Source organism: Sylvia atricapilla, chromosome 2, assembly GCF_009819655.1.
Source record: "Sylvia atricapilla isolate bSylAtr1 chromosome 2, bSylAtr1.pri, whole genome shotgun sequence".
NCBI classification, from domain to species: Eukaryota; Metazoa; Chordata; class Aves; order Passeriformes; family Sylviidae; genus Sylvia; species Sylvia atricapilla.
Genome location: NC_089141.1, coordinates 61,680,289 through 61,705,332, shown reverse-complemented (window position 1 = coordinate 61,705,332; position 25,044 = coordinate 61,680,289). Strand labels below are relative to the sequence as shown.

General features: G+C 36.1%; 1 protein-coding gene across 3 annotated transcripts in view; it reads left to right on the top strand.

Annotated features, from left to right (window-relative positions):
• PCDH9 (protocadherin 9) overlaps window positions 1-25,044 on the top strand; it is a 676,877-nt gene that overhangs the window by 306,117 nt on the left and 345,716 nt on the right. The gene's annotated exons all lie outside the window — the stretch shown is intronic.

Below are 25,044 nucleotides of genomic sequence, written 5' to 3'. Positions count from 1 at the left end.
GTCTGTCCTTACTTAAATACTGTATGAAAGTTCATTACGAGAACAGACACTTTGTGTATGTTGTTCTGCGTTTGTGCACAGCAAGAGAAAGAGGAGAATGTAAGAAACTTCCTAAAGTACTGAATAATTATCTTTTTGATTTGATGTATTGCCCTTCAGCTTTTTATCTCCTACATGATTTACTGGCAGTATTATCTTTCGATCTGATTTTTCAAATGGTACAATGTTTTTTTGGCTTTTTGAACATCATTGAAATGAGAAACAGAAAACAGTGATACATATGCCTGGCTAATTTGATGGTGATGATTTATTCTTCTTTGTAAAGAAAGTGTTGAAATATTTTGGAAAGATTGGTCCTGTATAAGGATTCAAAATACAGGAGTCAAACAGACTCAATGTTCATATTTTTTTTTCTTTTAAAACTATAATCATATATAAAATTAAAAAAAAAATCATCAGCATGTAGTATTCTAAACACATTTGACATGTACTACTGAATTCTGCTATCAAAAAAGACGTTTTTACATACTCCCACAGATTTATTTCTTTAAAAGCTGTTTTTCTTGGTGGGAAAAAGAAAAAAAAAAGATAATTTTTATGTATTTGAATATTTTAAGGAAGATATATCTATTATTTTATATTACTAAGATGTCTATCTTTTCTGGTAAGTGGGATGCAATATCTAAATGGGTATTTTTGATAATATATTAGCATGAGAAGTCTCTTGGACATTCCTGGGTTAATACCATTCTTTATGCTACTTTGTTTTCTTAAACCAATAATTACATTGTAGGTGGGAGGGATGAGAACAGTTCTTCACAACTTTTTTTCACCTATCCCATGCCTAATAAAGTAAAATTACTTTTCATGCTGAAGGAAATTTTTTCAGTTACATTTTTCCTTGGAGGAGGAGAGAATTAAAAAAGAACATTATGTTCCAGAATTCAAAGTTTTTGTGACCTAGTGTTAAATGCAAATGTGAAGTAGGATTGAAAATAGACTACAAATGTGATTCACGATTATAACAATTTTAATCTTTTAGTGGGAGGGAGGGACATTTCCTTTGATTGAAGATCATGAGTCAAAATTTTTTTTTCTGCTGACGTTTGCCTGAGATGTCTCTTAAATTCTTCTAAATATTGACTGTATTAGAGACCATGCAACATGCTTTATAGTATATTAAATATCAACAAACCCTGTGATTAGGCAATGAATTGAAGCATCAGTACTTCACTGCCTGAAACTGCAGTTTAAATACCTACATTGTGGATACTTAACTTCGGGTGTCTGATCCTAGAGTTGCAACACAGCCTTCAAGTGCGTACTGGTTTGGTTTTGTTTGGGTGTTTTTATGCTGCTTGTTTTGGCTTGTTGGTTTTTTTGTTCGGGTTTTTTTTTTTTTTTTTTGTGTGTGTGTGTGTGTGTGTGATTTAGATGTTTAGTTGAAGTTTATTTTTGTTTTTGTTTTCCAAATCATATCTAAAAATTTGTTAAAGAAGCTTGGAAAACTCTGCTCACAGAGGCTGAAGTGGTGTACGGGTGCCTATAGCTTTTGTCCATCTTTTTTGTCCCATGTGACATCAGATTATGTCCTCAGCAAGACCTATGAAAAACAGACCACATGGTTGTTACTGAGGTCAAAATTTGATATCTTTTCAAATGCAGAAATTTAATAAAAACATGAAATGTCAGTATAGACCAGCAGGAATGTTTTGTGAGGATAAACAGAGGTGATACAGAAAATGTAATTCAGCACCATCTTTGTCAATGATTGAAGTAACACAGATAAGGATAAATTTATCCTGATTAAAGTCAGCAGACATTTGCCATTGACCTTCATAATGCTTCTGAATTTTACCCACTCTATGTGACTAAACTGAAAGTTGGCCAAGTAGATGCCAGAGATTCTTCTCATCAGTGGAAATTTACTCTGTTCTGAGTAAAACCTTTGTTACTCTTCCTGTCATCAGGGTGAGATACATAGACATTACTTAAGACCTTTAAAAAGTTTCCCTCATTTGTGATCATTCACCTGATTTGAGCAGAGAGGGATAAGAGGGATAAAACATTTGTAGTGACTTTAGTAGCCTCTGAGGACTGAAAATATGAATAAGGAAGAGGTTTCTTTTTTTTTTTTTTTTCATGCAATATGTATCAGATTAATTGTTTCTGGTTTAGGATTAATGAAGCGTCATGGATAGGGATAAAGTGGATAAGCAGTCGCTGATCTTTGTAGAAAAGAAATGGAAAGTATTTTATTCTGAAATGTTTCAACAGTGCTGAGTCTTTGAAATCAATTTTCTGGGTTTAATACAGTGCTGTTTCAAGCTGTCATATTTCTAATATATTGCAGCACTGTAAACCCTCACATCCTGGACCTTCCTTTAGAGGATTGGGTATATATGCCTGGGTACATGAATGTAGGAATCAGGAAATAGCACAAAGTGAAATGGCTGTAACGGCATGTTTTTCAGCTTTTCAATGTGTTGCAGATCACAGGGATTTATTACAAGAGAAGGTTGTTGATTTTAGTTTGGAGCAGGTTTTCTATTATTTTTGTTTGTTTTTCTTTGCTTTCTACTTAGATGATCTCCACTATGCTTTAGTTTTCACTATACCCTTCCACTGTCAGAAACAATGCATTCATTAACAACTACCTCTCTCTCACTAAATAATTCCTTATCATATGGTAAAAGAAATTGTTACCCTTTTTTTCATGTTCTCTCTGTTTCTCCTCTTTCCAAAACCTAACCTGACCTCTACTAACTTCTGTAAGGTTCAGAAGCAGAGGCTTTAGAAAGATGAAAGCTGCCAAGTGTATTGGCTAGCAATTCATTTGTACACTTTTCAATTTACAGAACCGTCCCTCAGCCTCAGTTTTTAATTTGGTGCTTTAGATGAAATCCTATTTGGGGAAATCAATGAGAAGTTAACCAAAGCCTAGGCAGCTGCAGTGGTTAGAAGTCGACAGCTTTGATTGCATGCCAAACTGACATCTAGGTTTAGTTTTTCTGTGTTACTTATTCCTCAGTCTCCAACCTTTTGCTGTATCACATGATGTTATCCTATCAAGCTTTGATACTGGTAGGGGAGAAAATGCTGAAAGGAGCATTGCTTGTTACTTTCTACTGCAATTTTACAGTGACAGAAATATCAAACAAAAGAAAATATACAGCAGAAATAGATATTTAACACAATTTCTGACAATGTTCCAGCTGCTATGCCTGTTGCTCTGATGCCCTTGACTGCTGATGATTTAAACCATATTGATTAAATCATATCACTGGTTGAATGTAAAAGGCCAAAGATGAATTTATACAACACAAAAGGATATACACAAAAAACACATAAATATACATTTAAATTCAAGAGGCTGTGAATTGCCACCCTTTGCACAGCAGGGTTCACGGGGACATGGAGAGACAGCCAGGTGATGGGACACTCAGTGATGCGGCAGGAGCCAAGGACTCTAGACTTTGTCAAGCTTTATAAACGAGGGGATAAAAGCCCAGTATTTCCTTTGTTCAGCGTCCCTCCTGGGAGGCACCACTTTCAGCTATTTCTGTGTTACTCCACCATGAACAAATGGCTTTATGGAATGAGATATCTGAAACTCGGCCTGGGTCAATCTGTTGAGGAAACCTGGTCTGGCTGTGTGAGTGGGGGGTGTGGTGAGTTAGAAGAGAGACCCATTGAGTCATTGTAGCTGAAAAGGGGCTTTGGTCCCAGCAGGATCTGTCTGAGGTGGTGGCCATGTGACTGAAGCAGTGCCTCCTGAACAGTCAAACTGGGATATTTCCTTACCAAAAATAAAGAGAGTTCTCAGCTATAATGTTGTTTACCTATAGCCATGTGTGTGAGCTGTTATTGTACATATATTATTACTTGTGTAATAGGTAGTGTGCAGAGGTCACTTTTGTGAGTGAAGTGTCTCAAGAAGTCAACAGACTTGATAAAAGTACAGATATTTCCTGTGAGGCTTACAGTGCCATTTTACCATGTAAATCCAGCCTCCAGCTGTCATGGTTATGAAAACCAGGTGCTGTATACAGCGTGTAACAGAACAGCTTTTAATAGTATTACAGTGACAGAAATCAAAGGCTAGAGGGGGAAAAAATTAGAAATCATGATGCAGAGAGAAAGAGAGAGTGATGGGTGTCTGCTTAAGTCCTTCTCTACTTGTGTGAAGTCACTCATTTCTGTTATAAACGGGCCAGGAGACCTGCTCCTTTGAAAAGCCTTTATTAGTCAGCTCTTTAAAGGGGGAACTCGAGGGGTCGCCTGCGCCGCTGGTGCTCCTGTCGCCGCCCTCGCTCCTGTCGCCGCTGAGGATCAGGTGTCAGTCGGACCTTCTGCTCTCCCCGCAGCAGAGTCGGGGGTTCCGGTCTCACGGGAATCCCCGGCAACCCAACTGGGCTCGTGTGGTCTAGGGGTGTCACTTCTTCCCAGTCTCTTTGTGGTCATGGCGAGGCGGCAGAAGCAGAATTCAGTCTTTAGGTAGCTGAGGGTCTTCTCGTTGTTGTAGTGTCTCCCTTTTATCTGGATTTTGTGCTGGGTCCTGGCTTTTGGGTCCGCTTGCCGGCAACTGCACTTCGGTTTTGGAGCGGTGCACCATGGAAGTCCTTGGATTTTCCTATTAGGCGGGGCCGGCAGTTCGAGGAGCCGGTGAGGAATGGGGACAGCCTAGCCCGACGGAAGGGGAAGGGAACTCGGGGTTTTAGAGGGGGTATACAACTTGGAATAAGGTTTTGAGGGTACAAATTTTGGTACAAACAGCATAACTTCCTTAACAGACAGGTTACAACTGGCATAACATTTTAAACAGCATAACTTTCTTAACAAATGACAGACTGTGTCAAAAAAAAGGGAATTTCTTACATTTCATTCATTTCAATTTCAGCCATGGGTTGGGAAGTGGGAAGTTGGAAAAAGCAACCAGCTTTTGATAATGTTGTTCCATTGCAGGTACGGCTAACACTGAAAGTTCTTTTGGGGAACTTCTTATGTCATGCTTTTATTTTATTCCAGTTGGCTGAATCTGTCCTGCTGAAAGTAGGTCTGAAGGAAGAGTAGGTGTTTGATCTTACTCTGAATAAAGTCAATACAAAATTGGTTTTGACTTTAGTGGCACAAGTAATGTCCATAGAGAGAAACCATTTAAGCCCTTCCAGCATATTTAGAATATTTCCAATCTAAAATGGGAACTCAGAAACTGAAAGCTTACAGTTTTCAACCTAAACTTACTTTTTTGCTGGGCACTTGTTAGGAAAACAAAGATTGCTTTGATATACTATTATTCACTGCAAGGTTGGAGTTTCATAAAAAGTCAGGAGGAGTAAATTAGATCATCTTTCTGTATCCCTTACTGTACTATAAATACTACCTCAATATTAATTCCAGAACATAAGGCCAGACCATAATTTTCAAAAGGTGGCCTATAAACTGCTAGTGACCTATTGTTTCAAAAATTATGCCAAGCTAACTAAGAAAACCCCAAGAGGTTAATTATATTAATATTAAAATTATTCATCGTTGTCTGTGATTACAGCTGGCCATGTCTTTTCCATATTGTTGTTAAAGAAGTTAACAACTGAAATCAAGTACAGTATCAGCTAGAAATGTTTCTTTGAGTTTTGGAGTTGGAGTTTTTCTCCTCATTAAAATAACAAATCTCAAATTGACTCATGGGATTTATTTCCTCAATTTCCTTTGGAGTGTCTTTTTCAGCTAGCTGGGGTAATTTCTTTTTTTAAATCATGCTGTTATCTTCTTCCATTTTTTACTTTTTTATGATATTAGAATTCTTGTAAGCAGAAAACTACTTGTATTTATCAAAGTAATAAGTATTTTGGATGAAAATTTTTCTTTTCTCTAAGGTTGGAAGTACACCTAAAAACAGAAACTGTGGGAGAGGAAATTCCCAGACATAGATTGATGTTTAAACAGGTTATCATTTAAGTTGTAGATGCCAATTCAAGGGCAAAACCTCCAAATTAGTTTATAGGTTCAATGTCTGAGAGTCAGTAAGTACCTAAGCTTTTTCAGTTAATGTTCGCATTTCTAATAATCTATCAATGTGGATTCACAGGGGCATCATCCAAATTGGCTGAACTACACATTTTGTTGTCAAACCTGTGATACCCAAATATGTTTCGACACAAAGGGCTCATCCTTGTGAATTATCTCCATGAGAAGATACATGTGGGTGGATTTTGGGAATGTCTATCACTGTGCTGACTGTGCTGAGTACAGTGTGAAGCATCAGCCAACGCCTTTGTTGCTTGGAGGTGGACAGATGAAGAGCCAACCTCCCACAGAGGGCTCTGACACAATGCAGCACTCTGTTGGGAGAGAGCAGGGGCTTGTCCAGGGAGGAGTGTGATCACTGTGTGCATCCTTTACTTTGTATATGAAGAATTATCATTTTGAGCATATGTATTTATTCAGTGAAATTGTACTGGAAAATAATCTGACATTACAGACACTTAGTGGTTTTCCTTGAAGCAAGTGCAGCTTCTCTATGGCAGAGAATGAAAGAGTTGGGATGTGGGAAAAGAGAGAGAGTTCAAATGTAAGCAATCATGACCTACTGGAATATTTTAGGTCAATCTGGTGCTCAGTGTGAGTGAACTTATTTTTTTCCTGGTTTGAGTTCCAATATTGTTGTTTGCGCAAAGAGGATAACGCAAAACCGATTTGAAACATGGGTATAGAATCTAAGGTAAAAATTTGAACACATATTTAAAAAAGAATAGGACAATCTAAGCAAAAGCAAAAAATATGTTTTGCTCAGAAATTAAGAAAGAGAATTAAGGAGAAATTAAGTTTTAAGTGGTAGTTTCAAAGAGATGTTTAGCTACAGACTGGTAACATGATCAAGTCCAGGAGAGAAATATACATCTGCTGGGTGTGTCCTATTTACCAGCCATAGCTCTTTACCTTCACCATAGCTCTTTCCATTCTGCCTGTCCCACCACACAGCTGCGAATTCCCTTCCAGGAAGCTCAATATATTGCAGAATTTAGGTGTTCAACTTCTTCATAAAGTCTGTGTTGAGAGCAGGCACATAAACTCCCAATGTCCTTTATGAGTTTTTACAATGATCTACGGCATATTTAGAAACAAAATTCTCATTTGTCAGATTACAGATTTCTTTGTAGTGCTACCTAAATATGTGGAAACATGGCACTAGGAAGCTTTTGAACAAAACAAAACAAAAATATGAGAAACACATGTATTTTTTGTTTATTATTATTAAAGACTGTGAGCTGCAATTCTGCAAGTATTTTTTAATACATGATACTTCACAGTTCTTTCCCTTGGAACCATCTTCTTCCTTATTCTACTTATATAGGCTATGCTGCATAATCCACAAAGATTCTCTTGTCTTTGCTTCCATGAGGAAAATGTAAATTAGTTTATTGTGAAGCCAAAATACAGCTCAGCACCCCACACGACATGAATTCTGTATTGCAAACATTATTGATGTTAGGTTTACAAATGCTGGCAAAGTATGTTGAAAGATGGACTGCTGCCTGCACTCTCTGAAACAAGATATTGAACCCCAGAATGCTAGCATGAAATCCATGGAAGCTTTACCATGATTTTGTAAAATGTCAAATTATGCCTGAAGAAAGATGGACATCTGTAACTCATAAGCACAGTAGGAACAGATGAATTGCAAGGTCAAATCTCATTCTGGAGTAGAGCACTTAGACTGATTTTTATTTCATTTTTAACTCCACCAGAAGATTAAAAAATAATGAAATTAGGTTTTCAAGCTTATGTATGAGTGTCTCTAGAGTGGAAGGGTTTACTCAGAAGTCTCTTTTATTTTCTCATGATTTCTAAGTGTAGATGATTTTGGTGTTTGTTTTTTTTTGGGGGGGGGGGTTGTTTGTTTGGTTTTGTTTGTTTGTTTTTGTTGTTGTTATTTTGGCTTTTTTGTTTTGTTTTGATTTGGTTTTTTGTGGCTATCTGAATTAAGATCACTTAGGAGAGTAAAACTTTTGGGTAGAAATCTGTAATTTTGAACAAAGGGAATTAATGACCGATTTTCATACAAGTTTTCATGTGCAAGATTTAAACTCATACATCAGTTGTACAAAATTAATTTACAACAGATCCATCAACTTGCCCTCTCTTGAAGAACAAAATCTGTAGAAATTATATGAGCTACATAGGTGGTGTCACAGAAAAAAAACTCACATTGTATTTAACACTTCAATATAGGGGTAAGTAATGAATTAAATAGTCAGCATTAGACATTTCTGGAAGCTTAGATTAAATAAGCTGATCTCCATTTAGGTCCCACAAAATATAATACTCTTACTGTCCTTTTGTTTGTTTTTGGCCACACCTGCCACATCAAATGAATGAATTCAGGAACTCAATTATTCCTTCATCCTTAGATTCCATTTTAAGTGTGCTGAATCTGTATGATTCATTTGTTTGAGGCTTGGTATAAGGATAAAGAGTAGGGTTCAAGGACAGCTTTTCAATTCATTTGATCTCTAGTCTGATCTTGGACCAAAAGCATTTAAAGGAGTTGCTTTGAAATTGGAGGATGTCTGAGCATGGAAGAAGATTGCTTGTGATTTCAGGTGTTGTACTCTTCTGTGGGGCTAATTTCTCACCCACTGCATTTTGTAAACTAAGATGGATTTCCTCTTTACTGCCTTTGTCTACCTTCTGTACATTAACTCTAGTTGGTAACTAAGCCCCACCCAGTCACTCACTCACTTTCCTGTGGTGGTATAGGGAAGGGAATGAGAAGAGTAAAAGTGAGAAAACTCCTGGGTTGAGATAAAGACAGTTTAATAGATAAAGAAAAAGCTGCACATGCCAGCAAAGCAATATAAGGGATTCATTCACCACTTCCTATGTGCAGAGAGTTGTTCACTCATTTCCAGGAAAGCGGTATTTTATGATGTGTGACAGTCATTCGTGAAGACAGTTGTCCTATAGAGCCATTGAATTAATATCTCTTCAATTTAGAGAGAAGGATGTTGTGGGGAACCATATCAAAGTCCAGACAAAAAAATCCATGGCTTTTCCCTTGTCCACTAATGTAGTCACACCATCACAGGAGACCACTAGTGTTATAAACGGGCCAGGAGACCTGCTCCTTTTAAAAGCCTCTATTAGTCAGCTCTTTTAAGGGGGAACTCGAGGGGTCGCCTGCGCCGTCGCCGCTCCTGTCGCCGTCCTCGCTCTTGTCGCCGCTGAGGATCAGGTGTCAGGCGAGTCTGCTGCTCTCGCGGCAGCAGAGTCGGGAGTTCCGGCCTCGCGGGAATCCCCAGGAATTGTACTGGGCTCGTGTGGTCTAGGGGTGTCACTTCTTCCCAGTCTCTTTTTGGTCATGGCGAGGTGGCAGAAGCAGAATTCAGTCCTTAGGTAGCTGAGGGTCTTCTCGGTGTTGTAGTGTCTCCTTTTTATCTGGATTTTGTGCTGGGTCGCGGCTTTTGGGTCCATTTGCCGGCAACTGCACTTCGGTTTTGGAGCGGTGCACCATGGAAGTCCTTGGATTTTCCTATTAGGCGGGGCCGGCAGTTCGAGGAGCCGGCGCGAATGGCGACAGCCTAGCCCGACGGAAGGGGAGGGAACCCGGGGTTTTAGAGGGGGTATACAACTTGGAATAAGATTTTTGAGGGTACAAACTTTGGTACAAACAGCTTAACAGACAGGTTACAACTGACATAACATTTGAAACAGTACAACTTTTTAACAAATGACAGACTGTGTAAGAAAATGGGAATTTCTTACATTTTATTCATTTCAACTGGGTTTGTTAGGCAGGACTTGCCCTTGGTGAAGCCACGCTGGCTGTCTTGAATCACCTTCCTGTTCTCCATGTGCCTTAGCAGAGCTTCTAGGAGGATCTGTTCCTTGACCTCCACAGGCACAAAGGTCAGGCAGACAGGTTGGCTGTTCTTAGGGTTCTCCTTTCTAGCGTTTGTAAACGCGGGTGCAGTGTTTTCCCTTTTTCCAGGTGCTTGGGACTTAGTCTGATTGCCATGACCTTTTTACTGTCACAGAGAGTGGCTTGGCAACTGCATCAGTCAATTCCCTTAGTACTCTGGGATGCATCCCATCACGTCCCATACACTTTTGTATGTTCAGGTTCCTCAGGAACTTGATCCTCTCTTACAGTCTTTGCTTTCCCAGTCCCCACAGTAAGAGAAGGGAATAAAGATGGCCTTGCCCCTGATGAGTAACAGCTGTGTTAATTACCCAATACAGCCTTGCCCCTGATGAGTCACAGCTATAGCCAATAAAGATAAGTGTGATAAAACGGAGTGGGTTATCTGGTGAGGGGGAGAATCATGAAAGAGGAGGGCTCATGAGGAAAAGAGAACCATGAAGAAGATGGATCTTAGGGAGAGAAGCTCACTGCTGCAAGGTTGGTCTGAGGCTGTAGTTGGAGCCTGCAGTCAGAGTCTGCAAACTAATACCTGCAGTCACAGCTTAGCAAGAAATAACCAGCAGTCAGAGGCTGAAAGGGAAACCTACAGCAGGAGCTTGCTGCAGCCAGAGTCAGTGAATAGTTGGAGTCAGGATAGCTGAGCTGTAAAGAGGAATAAAGCAGGACCCTTTTCATGCTGTGATAAACAAGAAGTCTGTGTTGTGTCTTATATCTACCCTCTAATGAGAGAGCTGCTGCAACACCCATCCTACTTTCCATTCATCTGTGTTGGGGGAAGAGATGTTACTAGGAAGCCTAAGGCAAAATGGTAGTCAAGTAGCTCAGCCTTGTCCATAGTTTCCAATATGTCCGTTGTGTTCATTGGTGACATAAATGCTTCCTTTAGTCTTCTTTTCCTGGTTGATATACCAGTAGAAGCCCTTGTTATTTTTTGCACTCACTGACAAGTTCAGCTCTGGTTTTGTTTTCTATCCCCTTCTATACACAACTGGGGAACATTCATATTTTACCTGCCCCTGTTTTCACTACCTGTGGAAGTGTTTGTGCCACTGAATGGCATTTTGTTGAATGTCTCTTTGTATTTTTGCACTGGTAAATGTCATCATGTGTATTCTTTTTTGTTGTTTGGGTAAGTGTAGCTTATATTCTCATGTTTTACAGACAAATTCATGTCTTACACCTTGTCTGAATATTTTTGTTCTGACTGTGAATTTTGGAGTAATGTTTGGACTAAGTTTCAAAGAGGTAGCTATGCTTCTGAAACTGTTGTTATGCTGTCACTTTTATGATAGAATAAACTTTTGGAAGTTACCTTGGTAGAGTCTTTATACAACCTGGCTTTTCTGGCTGTGAATCAAGATCCCATTAGAAGAGTTCTTCTGATCACTCTTGCTACATTTGGCAAAAATAAGGAGATGCCTCATAAGGAAGAGAAGATCTAAGCCATAAAGGTCCTCAAAGATTAAAACAACTTCAATTACTCTTCCCACTGGTCCAGATTTAAGTGTAGTTTAATCCTTGTAACCACCTCTACTTAACAAGTGAGTCACACATTTTTTTATCACATGAAAGCTGTGAATATTTTTAAGTGTAGCCTGAGATTGAAGCCAACATATAAATCTTTTGTAGATGGACATCCATATGATTTTTTTTTCTTCAAATTAGTGCATAATATTTTTGCATTATTTCAGAGAAAAGGAGTTTTGTTTACTGAAAGTAAATTATTTGGTTTGGTGTTTGGTGTTCTTTTAGTTTAGAAGGGGTTTTTTTTGTTTGGTTGGGTTTTTTTTTTGTTTTTTTTTTTTTTTTTTTTTTTTTTTACATAGTAAAAAATTACATAGCCTTTAATGTCATTTGAAAGACCATATGCCATGATCAGTGGTCCAGCTCTGACACTGCATGGTTCAAGTCAGTAACACCTAACTTACAGAATTTTGTGTTAGATTTCCTTAAAGACAGATTGTTGAAACTGCCTGGGATAGACTCAAAAGTTGATACAGTAAGGTGAATGATCAGGGATCTACCATTTGAGGTTGCATTTAGCTAGCAAAAGTGTTTATTTCATGATACACAAGTACATTATTATATGACCTGATAAAAGGTTATAGACACATGATTATAACTTTATTGAAATATAGTTCAGTATTGATAAAAAATTGTAAATTTAAACATAGGTCAAGCATTTGATAATTTACATTTGGCAGGGATTTGCTTGTTTGTTTGTTTTTTTAATATCTTGTTATCTCAGGTAGGAATGCAGTACTCAGCCAAGGTACGTTTATTTCAGTTTTCAAGTTGAGCCTTCCAAAAGTACTTCTTGACAGTATAGAGAAAGTAACTTTTGCAGAAGCTAGAAGTAGGATGAGTCTCATGCACTAATGTGTTCAGCACCTTATAAGAAAACCTTGCACTGGCATACTAATTATCAATGTGATCATGTAAATATATTTGTCTGGTTCTCTCACTATAGCTGCAAACTGTAGCTCCCTCTCTAAGCAGTTATGTTGGCAGATGGCATGCTGGTTCTTTTCCAGTAGGCTTTGCCAGCTCACAGGGCTACCACCCACTCCCTTCCTCTTTCCCCAACCTTGCACCTCCTGTATCTTTTTAATACCCTTGAATCTCCCTGGAGCTCTTGGGAGGTGGTGTATTTAGAGAAAGGACAGTTTCATGTTCCAGGAGATTTTAAAACATGCCAACTAAGGCTTAGCTGGCATGCTAAAGTTTGCAGGAGCATCTGTCTATAAAATATTCTGACTCTACTTCTTATTGATCTCTGTTGGAGGCTTTGAGGGGAAGCTTGCAGTTCTTGTTCTACAAACTGAAAAAAAGAGAAATGTCCTTTAAAAAGATCTCTGTAGAATAATTGAAATTTAATAGAAAATATATATTGCTGGTACCAAAAAAAGACAGCTTCAAGCCTACTGCTCTGTCTTCTCTTTCCTGCACACTGTGATTTATTTGAAGAACATGTGCCCTCAACAGAAAATTTGAAATAGACTTTTTTTTTCAGGAAGGAGGCTTTGGAAATAAAGATGGTTTAATATCTGAAATTAGAGTAACAGTTTTAGGGTTCAAAAGTGAATTAAACCTGAAAGTTAAAGTAATGAACATGACCAAAAATCCCCAAATCCCCAACAAAGTTCAGCTTTGTAGAGATTTTCTTAATAATTAGTACTCATATAACATTTATATAAAAATCTATAATACTAAGCAAGATCAGATTCCCCATAGAAAATTGTCAGCTATGCCTCAAAAGCTGTACAAATTACAATGAAAACATGGGAAAATAATGGGTGTCAAGAAATTTTGTTAGTTTAAAACCATGAAATAAAAGTATACGTACTCTTTATTTTAAGCATATTTACCAGCTACTGAGAAACTTTTGTTGTGTCTCTATCAAGTGTAATGGCATTGTTTTTATTAGGCGGAAAATAGGTTTGGTGGTTTTGCATTTTTACTTATGGTGAAACTAAACTTCATCCACTGTTTGCATGAGAAATGTCTCATTACATGAAGGTAATTAAGTATCTGTCATTGCCAGATGCTGTTCCTTTTTAAAGATGGTGACATTTCAGCACTGAATTATGACTGGATTTGAATAAGGATTTACAACAGATCTTCTCTACACTACTTTCTTTTCATAAAGCACACTGTACCTAAGTAATTGCAGTTTTCTTCATGCCATTTGCAAGGAGTGTTGTTTAGGGTGGAGAACAGGACTTAGAATTTTAAGGAAAGCTGGTACTTTAAAGCTGGCACAAATTAAAGCTGCAGTTATGACTGAAAGTTGGCTAAGATAGACTACAGAATACTTTGCTCCAGCAGGTCTATCCCTGCACGACTGGCTTCATTATCAGCCAGCAAGCAAAGAAATTTAAAAATAAGTTAAAAAATTAAAAATAAAACAAAGAAATTATGTGAAAAATATGAAGATCACTGCTTTGAATTCCGTTATTCAAATGCAGGTTGCCCGCTCAGGTCGGTTTTTTGCATAGGGGAAAGGAACTGACTTACTCTTTTGCATTTCAGTGAAAATGAATCTTGTAAAGGTTGTAATATTTCTTTTGCCTATGGAAGCAGAGATCAAAGAAATATTCTTCATCACCTCTATGCTCCATTTGAAAAGTTGATGAGCTGTAGGATATCTTTTTGCTTTGGCTGGTCTCCACAGCTGAGGAGGGTATTTGCTGCATGTGACATAACAATTCCTATAAGCAATGTTTTAAATTCCAGAGTCAGTCTTTGAAAGAAGATATCCAAAAACATGGTGTTTTATTTGTAGTTACAGGGTTGGTTTTTTTTGTTTTCTTCTGTGTTACCACATGTAGCTGAATAAAATTACAGGCAAAAGACTGATGAGTCAGTAACACATCTACTGACTTAGTGTTTTCGTTTTCATATACTGAATCCAAAAGACACTTGCTTGGTTCTGCTTATGTCAAATTATTGTGATATGTCTCTCAGTCACTTTCTGACAATTTCCATTGTTGGCATAAATTTTTTAGCAATTTTAGGGTTGATAGAGTAATATTTTCAAGAGTAATTAGTGACTTTGATTTTTTACTTGTTCATTTTTTGGTTTTTTTGCTTTTAAGCTTGTTTCTTTTTTGAGTGACAGTGGTGTAGTACTGTATTTTCACAAGAATGTAGACAGAAAAGGTAATATTCCAGGGAAAAGTCCTATAAGCTCTAACCAGTTACCCACACATTGCACCCTCTCATCTTTCGGTCTCTGCTAGATCTTTGAGTTTCTAACCACTTTGTAATGTAGCTGACTTCTTGAAGAGCTTTATCTTGTCATAGAATCATAGCATCATTTAGGTTAGAACAGACCTTTAAGATAATCAGGTCCAACCATTAACCCAGCACTGCAAGTCCATCACTAACCCATGTCACTGAGTGCTACATCTAATTGTCTTTTAAATATCTGCAGGGCTGGTGATTTAGCTGGTGATCTGGGCAGACTGTTCTAATATTTGACAACCTGTTAAGTGAAAAAATGTTTTTTACTATCAAATCTAAACCTCTCCTGGTGCAACTTGAGGCTATTTTCTCTTGTCCTCTCATTTGCTACCTGGGAAATATTACCAACACATCCAACACTGAAACCTCCTTTCAGGTAGTTATAGTGTAGATAAGGCTTCCTGTCGTCATGCAGGTGAAATTTGGGTCTTCCTGATTCCAAGTTGCATCTTTTTTAGGCTAGGTGTAGGATTTGGGAGAGGTAAGTGTAGATTTTGCATATCACTGCAGTTCTATCAGAGTTGTGGTGCCCCAGTAACAGATTTTCAAGTATTGCTGAAAAAAAAAGTCAGTGTAGGAATTGAGTTTTAGCTCTAACAACTGCAGAAAAGTGCAGGGAGTGCAGTAATTCACTCTTACAAGACACAGTTTCACCAGATCCATAACAGGATGTTAAGCAAGTTTGTTGTTTAACATATCTTTATTAAAATGCAAATTCTGGCATTTTCCCAAGCTGCCAAATCCTTTCCACTCAACAGTGTGAAGCAATAAAACCTACACAACTGTATTCTGAAGGAAAGTAATATTGCTAGGGCAATTTGCTAAAAACAGTAAAAAAATTCAAACTTGGGTAAAGAAGAACCATCAGAAGATTCTAAAAGGGAAAAAAAAAATAGAATCATTATCTGGCTTTTAGTGTTGTCATTCTCTTCCCTTTCTTACTCATTAACCAGTACTTTCTCCAGACTTTTACTGTTCAGTACTCACCTTCATGTTTTGCAGTCGTATCTCATAACAAAATGACTCAGTCTCCTAAATGTTTGTATCAACAGTTTACCAGTATAAACACTCTAGCTCATCTGTATTTGAATACGATTTACATAAATTGAAAGAAATTCTACGGTTAGATTGTAAATTAAATGAAGGCAAAAGAGAAATCATTCAGTATAAAGGAACAGTGGCTAATGGTGTGGGCACTGAGGTATTCAGCATGCTGTATGTAAGCTCGTAAATGGCAATGTATTGAATTACATTCCCCTTCATCAGTTGGCAACTGTTAGCAAAAACTCTTGTTGAATCCAATAGATTGAAATGGATTAATAGCATCTAACAAGTTGCTTAATGTTAAAAAAAATCCAAGTGTAAAAAGTTATACAAGTTAGATAATATCTAGTAAGTCTAGAAGCAATTAGATTGTATAATAGTTATTGGTCAGAAAGTCCCTATTTTATAAAGAACTAGAGGGAGGTACTTAATGCTCCTTAAGCTGTGCAAGGGTACTGTCGTGCAGATGAAAATGAAATTAGCCCTCAGTTCTGGGGTTATATTCTATGATAAGATATAAAGTAGTGGTAATTAATTGTAGGTAACACTAGACTGAACTGCCTGGTATGTACTCCTGCAAACTATACAGAGAATTCAAAATATTAGTATAATGCTAGCATTAACAAAGCTAATAAAATAATAATGACAGAAGAGAAATATTAGAGATCTTTTGTAGGATATAATCATTACAGGGTGTGCTGGATTGTTTAAAAAAAGTTATAGAGATAAGCTGGCTTTGTTTCTGATTTATTTTTTAACCAGGCAGTTGAGGCATTTACAGCTGCCAGCACATGAACTCTTGGACTCTTAGCAAACTATTCTGAAAATGGGGAGTGAATGGAAGGACTTCTTTCTCTTGTTAAGACCAAAAGGATGAAATGCGTAGTCTTGGCTGTGTTTGCCTTGGCAAAGAGCCAAACAGGATTCAGGAAGTGTTTGGATGACACATGGTAAAAAAGAAGTAATGTTTTAGCTAAACATGTAATATGCAAGAAGGATTACCCTGTATCTCCAGCAACTGCTTTTATATTTTTGCAGCCAGAGAACATAGACAGAGAAAGAGCTTGATTTAATGATTTAGATCTGTATTTTAGCCATAACAAATGGAAATTTGACTTTGGTGGAAGGGCTAAACTTTCAGAAAAAAAAAGCTTAGTATTTGGGGTGAAATAAATCACCTGCAATTTTATTAATTTGAAATGGTCAGGTGAAAAGAATTCTTGCAGGCTTCACCTAATAAAGAAGAATACCCTAATCATATGCCCGTAGAATCCAAAATATTTAACAAACCGTAAAAGTCTTAAGTTATTATATTATTTTAAACTTGGTTTATGGAGACTGCATTTCATGCTCATTCCCACCTTCATGAAAACATAACGTGCCCTGTGATAAACACTTTTGAAAAATTGAATAATTCACCATTAAGGTGGTTTGATAAAACTGTCTGATGGTTTCATAGTGAAAGTTAATCTCCATTTTCAGGGCAGTAATCATCAATACAGTCTACAATTATATATGTTTAAATTATAAAATAACCCTTGAAAAAGTTGGCACAACCTTTGAAAATCTCTCAAATAGAAATGGTATCTAGAAATCCTAAAACATTTATATTGCATGACAAAGCCAAGTGGCATTACTGGCAGCTTAGTCTATCCTGAGATGGAAAATTTCACTTGACTTTCATAATGGCTGTTTTCCTAGAAACAGAACAAAATAAAATTCTGAAAATCCACTTGTATAACATGTAGAGTCTAAATAATCATCATAAAGTATGTCCACAAAATGAGTCAAGTTCTACAAAGTTTTTTGTGTTAGAGAAAAATCAGCTATTGCCTAAAGAATGGGTGCAAAAACCAAAAGAAAGCAAAATCAATCATTTAATCTTTAATTTGCATTACTGATGTCAGATCCTAAGAAATTTTTAAGCTATTCAAAGTAGAAATATAAACCCTCAAACTATAATATCAAGTCAATTCATCCTCTTGTATTTTTATTAAGACTATGCTTCTCATTCCAGCCTGAATGCCTGTAAAATACATGCATCTTTTGAAAGTTGAAAGAACAACAGAATCAGCCAAAAAATGATATGCTCTCATTTCTGCTACTTCCTTGCAATCCATCAAAAATACTTCTGTAGAGGTTGATATAGCTTAGAGAGAGTTCTAAAAAGTTACAATTGATAATGATCACATGCTTGAACTCCTGAAGTTTAGAAATTATGAATATATATATGAATATATATGACCAAATGAAATGCCGTTTTGTTTTTTTTTTTTTTTTTTTTTTTTCTTTTCTTTTTTTTTTTTTTTTTTCTCCCCTCCAGTATTCCACTTATGGAGATGTTATTGTACTTTTGGTAAATCTGTTATAATGTTAAAAATCTGTTATATGTTTAAAAATATTACAAAGTAATGGTCCTTATATTTGTTATTTTATGACATGAACAAAACCAATTTCAGTTTTGAGTGTTGTATGTCTTTTTAAAGTCCATGTTGTGCATTTCATCCCTTACTTAGTTCCACTTTTCTCTTTACCACCACTTTAGGATTCTGCAAAAGGAAAATCTTACTTCTTAATATTGAAATTTTAGAGACATAAAAAATAAGTTGTGTATTCCTGAACAACTTTGTCTTTTTCCTAGAATGTAGCTATTATGTACCTTGAGAACAAGTAATTCTTATGTTTCTTTTTAAGAGCCGTGTATTTGTAGGAATTTTATTTTGTGTATATCTATTTTTTAATTATACAGTACAGAATGAAAGTAGTAGGAGATTCTACTATTAATTTTTGTCTTCATGTTTGCAAATCAGTCTTTTTCTCTTCTTCCTTTGCACTCACACAAGTAGCTACTGTCTCTATGACTCCTTTTTTCTTTGATTTTTCTTTCTTAGTTACATTTTTATTCTATTTTAATTTATTATTATTCCTTCCCAGTTACTTTTTCTTTTTTGTTTATTCATGGCAGATATTAGTCCTTCTATCATTAATGTATCATCCACAGGAACAGAAAAAGTTTTAGTGCTTTCCATTCGACTTACTCCTTTGCACTCATAAGGTTATTTGCACGTATTTTTAATGCCTCCCTTTCTACAACCCAGCAGAAAGTTTGTGGATTGTTATCATAGAGTACATATTAGTCTGAAGAAACTCAAAGTTGCTAGGAAGTATGGAACATTTTAGTTGTACAGGAAGGCGATGAGCATTATTATGAAGGTTAATCAAGAATAAAGCTTTAAAAAGAAACTCTCTCTTAATCACTATTTTTGCAGATGATAAAAAGCCAAAAAGATGAAATTGACAAATGTAGCATATAATGGTCCTTCTTGGAGCAGTACTACAGGGGCCTCATTAGTAGACATTTTAGTACAATCATTTTTACCCCTGTGGCTGTCACTTCAGAGTACTCAGAAAAGGTGGCTGTAGGAGCTAATCACAGTGATGCCTTTCTCAATTGTATTTTCCTTGTAAAAATGAGGCACAGGAGAGTTAGCAAGTTCTAATTGAAATCAGAATTATCATTGCCATGGATGGCATGCTGTGTCTGTAGGGTATGTTTGTGCCAGTGGAAAATTACCTTTTTCCCCTAATAAGTTTGGAAGCTTTAGACTTAAATGTAAAGTTGTGCTGAAGTCAGTATTAGCATACATTTTTTCTGCTATTTTCAAAACCATTTCTCTCTGACTAAGCAGAAGTACAGTTGTTAATTCATGTTTAATATTACTAACTGTGGTTGGTAAGGGGAGGGGCAGACTTCAAGATGTGCCATTTACATTGCAGTTTAAAGTTTAAATGGGCTCTCTCTAGCATGTAATTCCTTTTCCTTCAATATTCCTCTATTTCTCTTTCAAAAATAATTATAAGTACCATTTTCTGCATGCAGTTTAATTATCACTTTGAGAGACACTACAAGACCTTCAATGCTCAAAAAATTGTCTAAGACCAGAGCAAAGTTTTACAATGGCATTATAAATTGGGGGAAAAATCTCAATTTTATTCGGCTTTAGAGAAGTATCCTCTTGTATTGATCCGTTATATAGACATCAGAAAATAAACAAATGAAGGGAGAAAAGAGATTCCTGAATTTTCATTCCTTCCATCATTGAGATTTTATGATAGTGGTGGAGTAATAATAACTTGCTGTAGCAAGTATTAAAAACATTGGAAATATTTCCTGTTGGAAAACAGGAATATATTAAAAAACAAAACAGGGAAAGAAAAATATTACTTAGAAAGTTTTGAGCTCCATTAGGGATGTATTTTGATTTCTGTTCATGTCCTAGAGCTTACTCGGTTTGAAAGACTTTATAGTTTTGAAGAATTGACACATTCCTAAAAGGAAGATAAAAGGAAGAATTTCATTTTGGTCTATGAGTAATTGGTGAAGCCTAATTAAACTTTAAAGTATTTCTCCCTGAAAGAACATGGTACCACAGTGACGAAGACATGAACCTCTGTTGAAACATAGGTACGTTGAACCATGCTTTGATTTTAGTACAGACTTTTGATTAGTTGAGAGAATGGAGGCCAGATCTCAAATATCTTTTCACACAACATTTTAATGTGTGTTTATTTCACTTTTACCTGTCTTCTAGTGTCTTAAAATGAGATTTTAAAGTTAAAATTTTTTTTACACCATATCATTTTTCCTTGAATGAATTGTTGATTTTTTAGTGATTGCCATCACTAAACATCTGAAAGTGAGGGAAAAATCACATAACTGTTCCTAAGATTTAGGAGCCTGAAATCCTTTCAATAAGTTAAGGAACTTACTGAAGTTTTCTGATGTAGGGTAAAGAACCCACTATAGCACAGCAGTGATTTGTCACTGTTACCAAGCAAAGGCATGCTTAAAAAATGAGAAAAAACTTAAGAACAGAAATTCTGTCAGTATGCCATCAGGAAAATGGATATTCACTGCATGTGATTCTTGATAAAGCTGATCATTGACGGGAAAGGGTGAAACTGTTCCTTGCTGAGCTAATTATAGGCCTTTAGACACCACCTACCATGTGGCTGCTTTATCCATGATCTCCCCATCTTTGGTCAAGAAAACAAACTAGTGTTATGGAATAAAACCTGGGATAGCACAGAAGAGGTTTTGAGTGCTTCTAGTTATACAGAATGCTATTGAGGCAGCAATAAGCAGGGAGTCTGAAAACAGGTAGCTATAATGGAAACTATTTTTCAGCTTTAACTGAAGCAGATGCTATCACACACGTTTTGTGATACTGACTTCAGAGGAGGCTAGCATAAGAAGTGATTAACCCAAGAGGTTATACTGACTGAGGTGAAATTAAGGTCAACAGAAGTACAATAAATCCTCATGTTTCTTGAATGTCTAAGTCCAAGGGCAGATATTCTGAAGGGTGTTATTTGTGACCAGCAGAACCCTTTTTTTTTTTTTTTTTTTTTTTTTTTTTTTTTTTTTTTTTTTTGGCAGGGAAGCAGTATTGTGGTGATAATTCCCTGAAGTTTTACAAGGGGAGCTGAGAGAAGTAATTCTAAGGCTGAAGTCTATTGGGATAAGTATCTTTTTCATAGTAATTTTTGTAACTGTGTCATAAGTTTTTTTTCTTCAAAGGTAGTACTTCTGTAACTATTTAAAATACTTTATTTTAATAATTTTAAGCAAGATTTAAGTCAGAGACAGAAACAGGAAAAGATATTGAAAAGAAAAGATAAGTTAGAACTTCAGGAGTTAGAAATAAGAGAGAGAGAGAATTCTTGATTTCTTTTCACGTCAGTATGAGAAAAGTATCAGAAAATGATCCAAAAAGAGGTAGGAAGGAGTGTCGAAGTGAAGAAATTGACACAGAAGACTGTTAAAACTGTTTCACTTTTATTGACATTATAGATGATAATGTCTGTTCTGAAATGACTTTCTAGTCCGTTGTCTGTATCTGAAAAACTAAATAACCTTCAGACTAATTTGGTTCATTCATCTGACTAGTCTGGTTCCCTCAGTCAGTGCAAGGAAAGTAGCTTTTTTTTTTTTTTTTTTTTTTTTTTTAATGCTCTGTTCTTTGTCCTTTTATATTCTGCGTTTCTATGAAGATGGGCATGGAGAGAGAGGTATTTGAAGCAGTTCTGCTACGGTAATAAATTACCCTCCTCACTGCCTCTCCCCCCAAGTCCTTGTGTCCATGTGCTGTCCTGAAAGCATGAACAATTAACAAGGTAAATATTAAGTACTAGTAAGAATTGATTATAACATTATTTCAAATAAGAAGGAAGAAACTATACCATTTATAAATGTAAATTTTCAGAACAAAAATATTTTTCTCTTGAATTTTCACTTATTTTTGTATAAATTGTTCTTTACACAGTAACAGAAAATGCCGAAGTGTCTTCACTATTACATTTCTGTATTGATTTTTTTAAAAACAAAATTTCATGTTGTTGTAGAAGGTTTTATTTCTATCTAGTGGTGTCAGGTTAAAGATGTGGGGCCTAAATATCACAGCATTGCATTGAAAGAGCCACAGATTCTTGCCATATTCTTGTTCTCAAGTTACATTAATTGTCTCTTTGTGTGCTTGATTTTTGCATGCTTAAACACTTTTTGTAAGTAGGACAGACCTCAATGTAGGCTAAGATACACGATTTTAATGACTTTTTTTTTCTGCCTCTCATGATAGTTTCTCATTGGAAGAATGTTCACTGAACAGCTTGGAATATTCTTTATCCAGAAAAATAGATATTTTGTTCTGTTGTCGTCGTTTTGTTGTTGTTGTTTTTCTTTTAAGGGAAATAATTTTGAGAAATTCTGTTTGTATCATCCACCAATGAATATCAGGAAGGGCTCTTTAGTTTATAGCAATTTCCAATTTCTTTCAGAGACTAAGTAAGTTTCAAGAGGCATTCCCCAAGCTTTGGATAAACAAACATCTATTATAAACTACAGTGTATAACATATATTGTTAATGATGCTTTCAGAGGGCTGTCTCTCTTAAAATAAAATAAAAAAAAAAAAAAAAAAAAAACAAAAAAAAAAAAAAAAAAAAAAAAAAAAACCAAAAAAAAAAAACACAAAAACTTAATTGTCAAGACCACATTCAAAGTGAAGGAAGGGAGGGCAGCAAAGGACAAAGAGCCAGACTCACTTTACAACTCTATATTCTGTTAATGCAGATGTTATAATTCATCTTTTGAGTCAATTACTTCTCTGGTGGCTTATGGGGAGAGCACAGTCATTAATATTTCCAATAAACCTGATTGTAGTCAGATGAAATTTCAAACAGATTTCAAGCAGGAAAAGAAATTAGGTCAAGAGAAATAGCCACCACAAATTAATGAGCCCACTGATAGATAACTTCACCATTAGCATCACTATTTCCATAAACTGATCCAATGATGTAGAATTAAATCAGACACTGTTTCACTGAATAAGGAGAAAGTACAGAGATTTTTTTTCTCCCTTTCTTTTTATACACTGAAGAGTGTGCTGCTGGAGCAAGTGGAGTACAAACTTTAAAAATATGGGGGATTTAGTGTGATTCCTTTGTTCTTCTTCTATGCTTTTCTATGTGCTAAGCTATTCCTTCTGTAGAGAATTCATTGCAAGTCTATCTCACAGAAGTATATGATATCTGAGCTACCCAGAAAGAGAACACCAGGATTGAGAGGAACTTTTGCTCTACTACTAAAAACCATCAATGTGTGTATAATAATAATTTAATGTGTATCAGGGTGTGTGCATGCACGTATAGTGACTTCAAGATCCCACTGTGGTTCTTCACACTGAGAAGTCATCTCAGGCGCAAATAAATAAATGAATCATAATACCCCGTATAGTTGACATATGTATATACATACACATATGCGCACAGGCAGTATACACAATTAGACCAGGACAGTAGCACTATTACTTTACTTATTTTTACTGCTTTTATTATTTTAGTATTACCTTTTTCATGTCTTTCCAAGGCAATTAGTTTAGTATCACTTTGTGTGGAAAGGAGAAGGAAAACACGGCAAACCCATGAAACATCCTAAACGCTACATTACGCTGTCAGGTGGAAAAACCGTAGGTGCTTCATGTTGTTTCTTGCTTTAGTGTGATGAATCTTTAAATAACTAGAAAATTTTGTTTGAGTTTCATAGAAATTTATAATGTAAACATAATATTGCAACTGAATATAGGTAACTCTTCGTATACTAAATATTTGAATTTTAAAGAACAGTATGATTGGAATGTAATGGGAAAAGATGCAAAACCAGCCAGCTTCAAGCTTCAAAATGATTCTTGACCGTATTGACTTACTTGACTGTATTGAGATTTGTTAACAGCACACATTGCTAGTAGTTAGCACCTAATCACTATCAATCATCCCTGACAAGCTCATTTTAAATTAGTTACAAGTGTACAATGCCACTGAAGTGATACTGTTTTAGTTCATACTGATAGTTATAATCCATCAGTCTGGGGAACAATATGAGAGGGAAAGCCATAACAGAGTCTTTCACCTTCTTTCCTCCTCTTCCCTCCCTGTAAAGCACCATTGGTGTTCTGTGCTCCTCTACCTCTTCCCCAAAAGAAAATTGGGTGATCTCAGCTTCCCTTGACATTTATTTTTGGGATGAGGGCTTCTTCTGGTTTTGCAAATTCTGCAGGATTATTCTGGTTCCATCAGACACTCTGCTTGCCTTCTCTGCAGGATTATTTTGGTTTTACCAGACAACATTTTTTGCCTACTCTGCATCCTTAGCTTTTATCTTGCAGAGTTTAATACTGGTGCATTTTTAATGCACCCTGTTTGTGGCATTGCATCACAACTCCATCTGTGTCTTTGCCAATTAAGGTTATTATTTATACATTAAAGCTGAGCTGCACTGCAAGAGGTTGTTCATGTTCTTACAATATGAAAGTATGCTTATATACTGTACCTGGTTATGCTATTTTAGTGTGCTTATGCCTGTTACGAGGAAGCAAATTCCAATTTTCTTATTTAGTAGGCATCTAACAACTGCATTCAACAGGTGTCAATTTTGGCTACAGTAAAACCAATTAATGTTTGGAAGATTTTTTAACACAGCTTGACACTTGGTCCCATACATGCATCAAGAAAAGGTTAAATCTCTAGTCACGTTCCAGTTAGATTCAATTTATGCTTAAAAGGAATTTCTTGTAATAAGCTACTTGAATAGAACTTTAGTAGTATGTTTAGCAGACACATACTGAATTCCTTCCGAAGAAGAAAACTCAGATATATGTTCTGAAAAGTAAGCAAATATGAATGCTATTCATTACTTTGAAGCATGAAGTCTAGATGGCAATCACTGAGTTTAAAACAGCTCAAAATCATGAGAGTTTACCTTGATCACAGTCA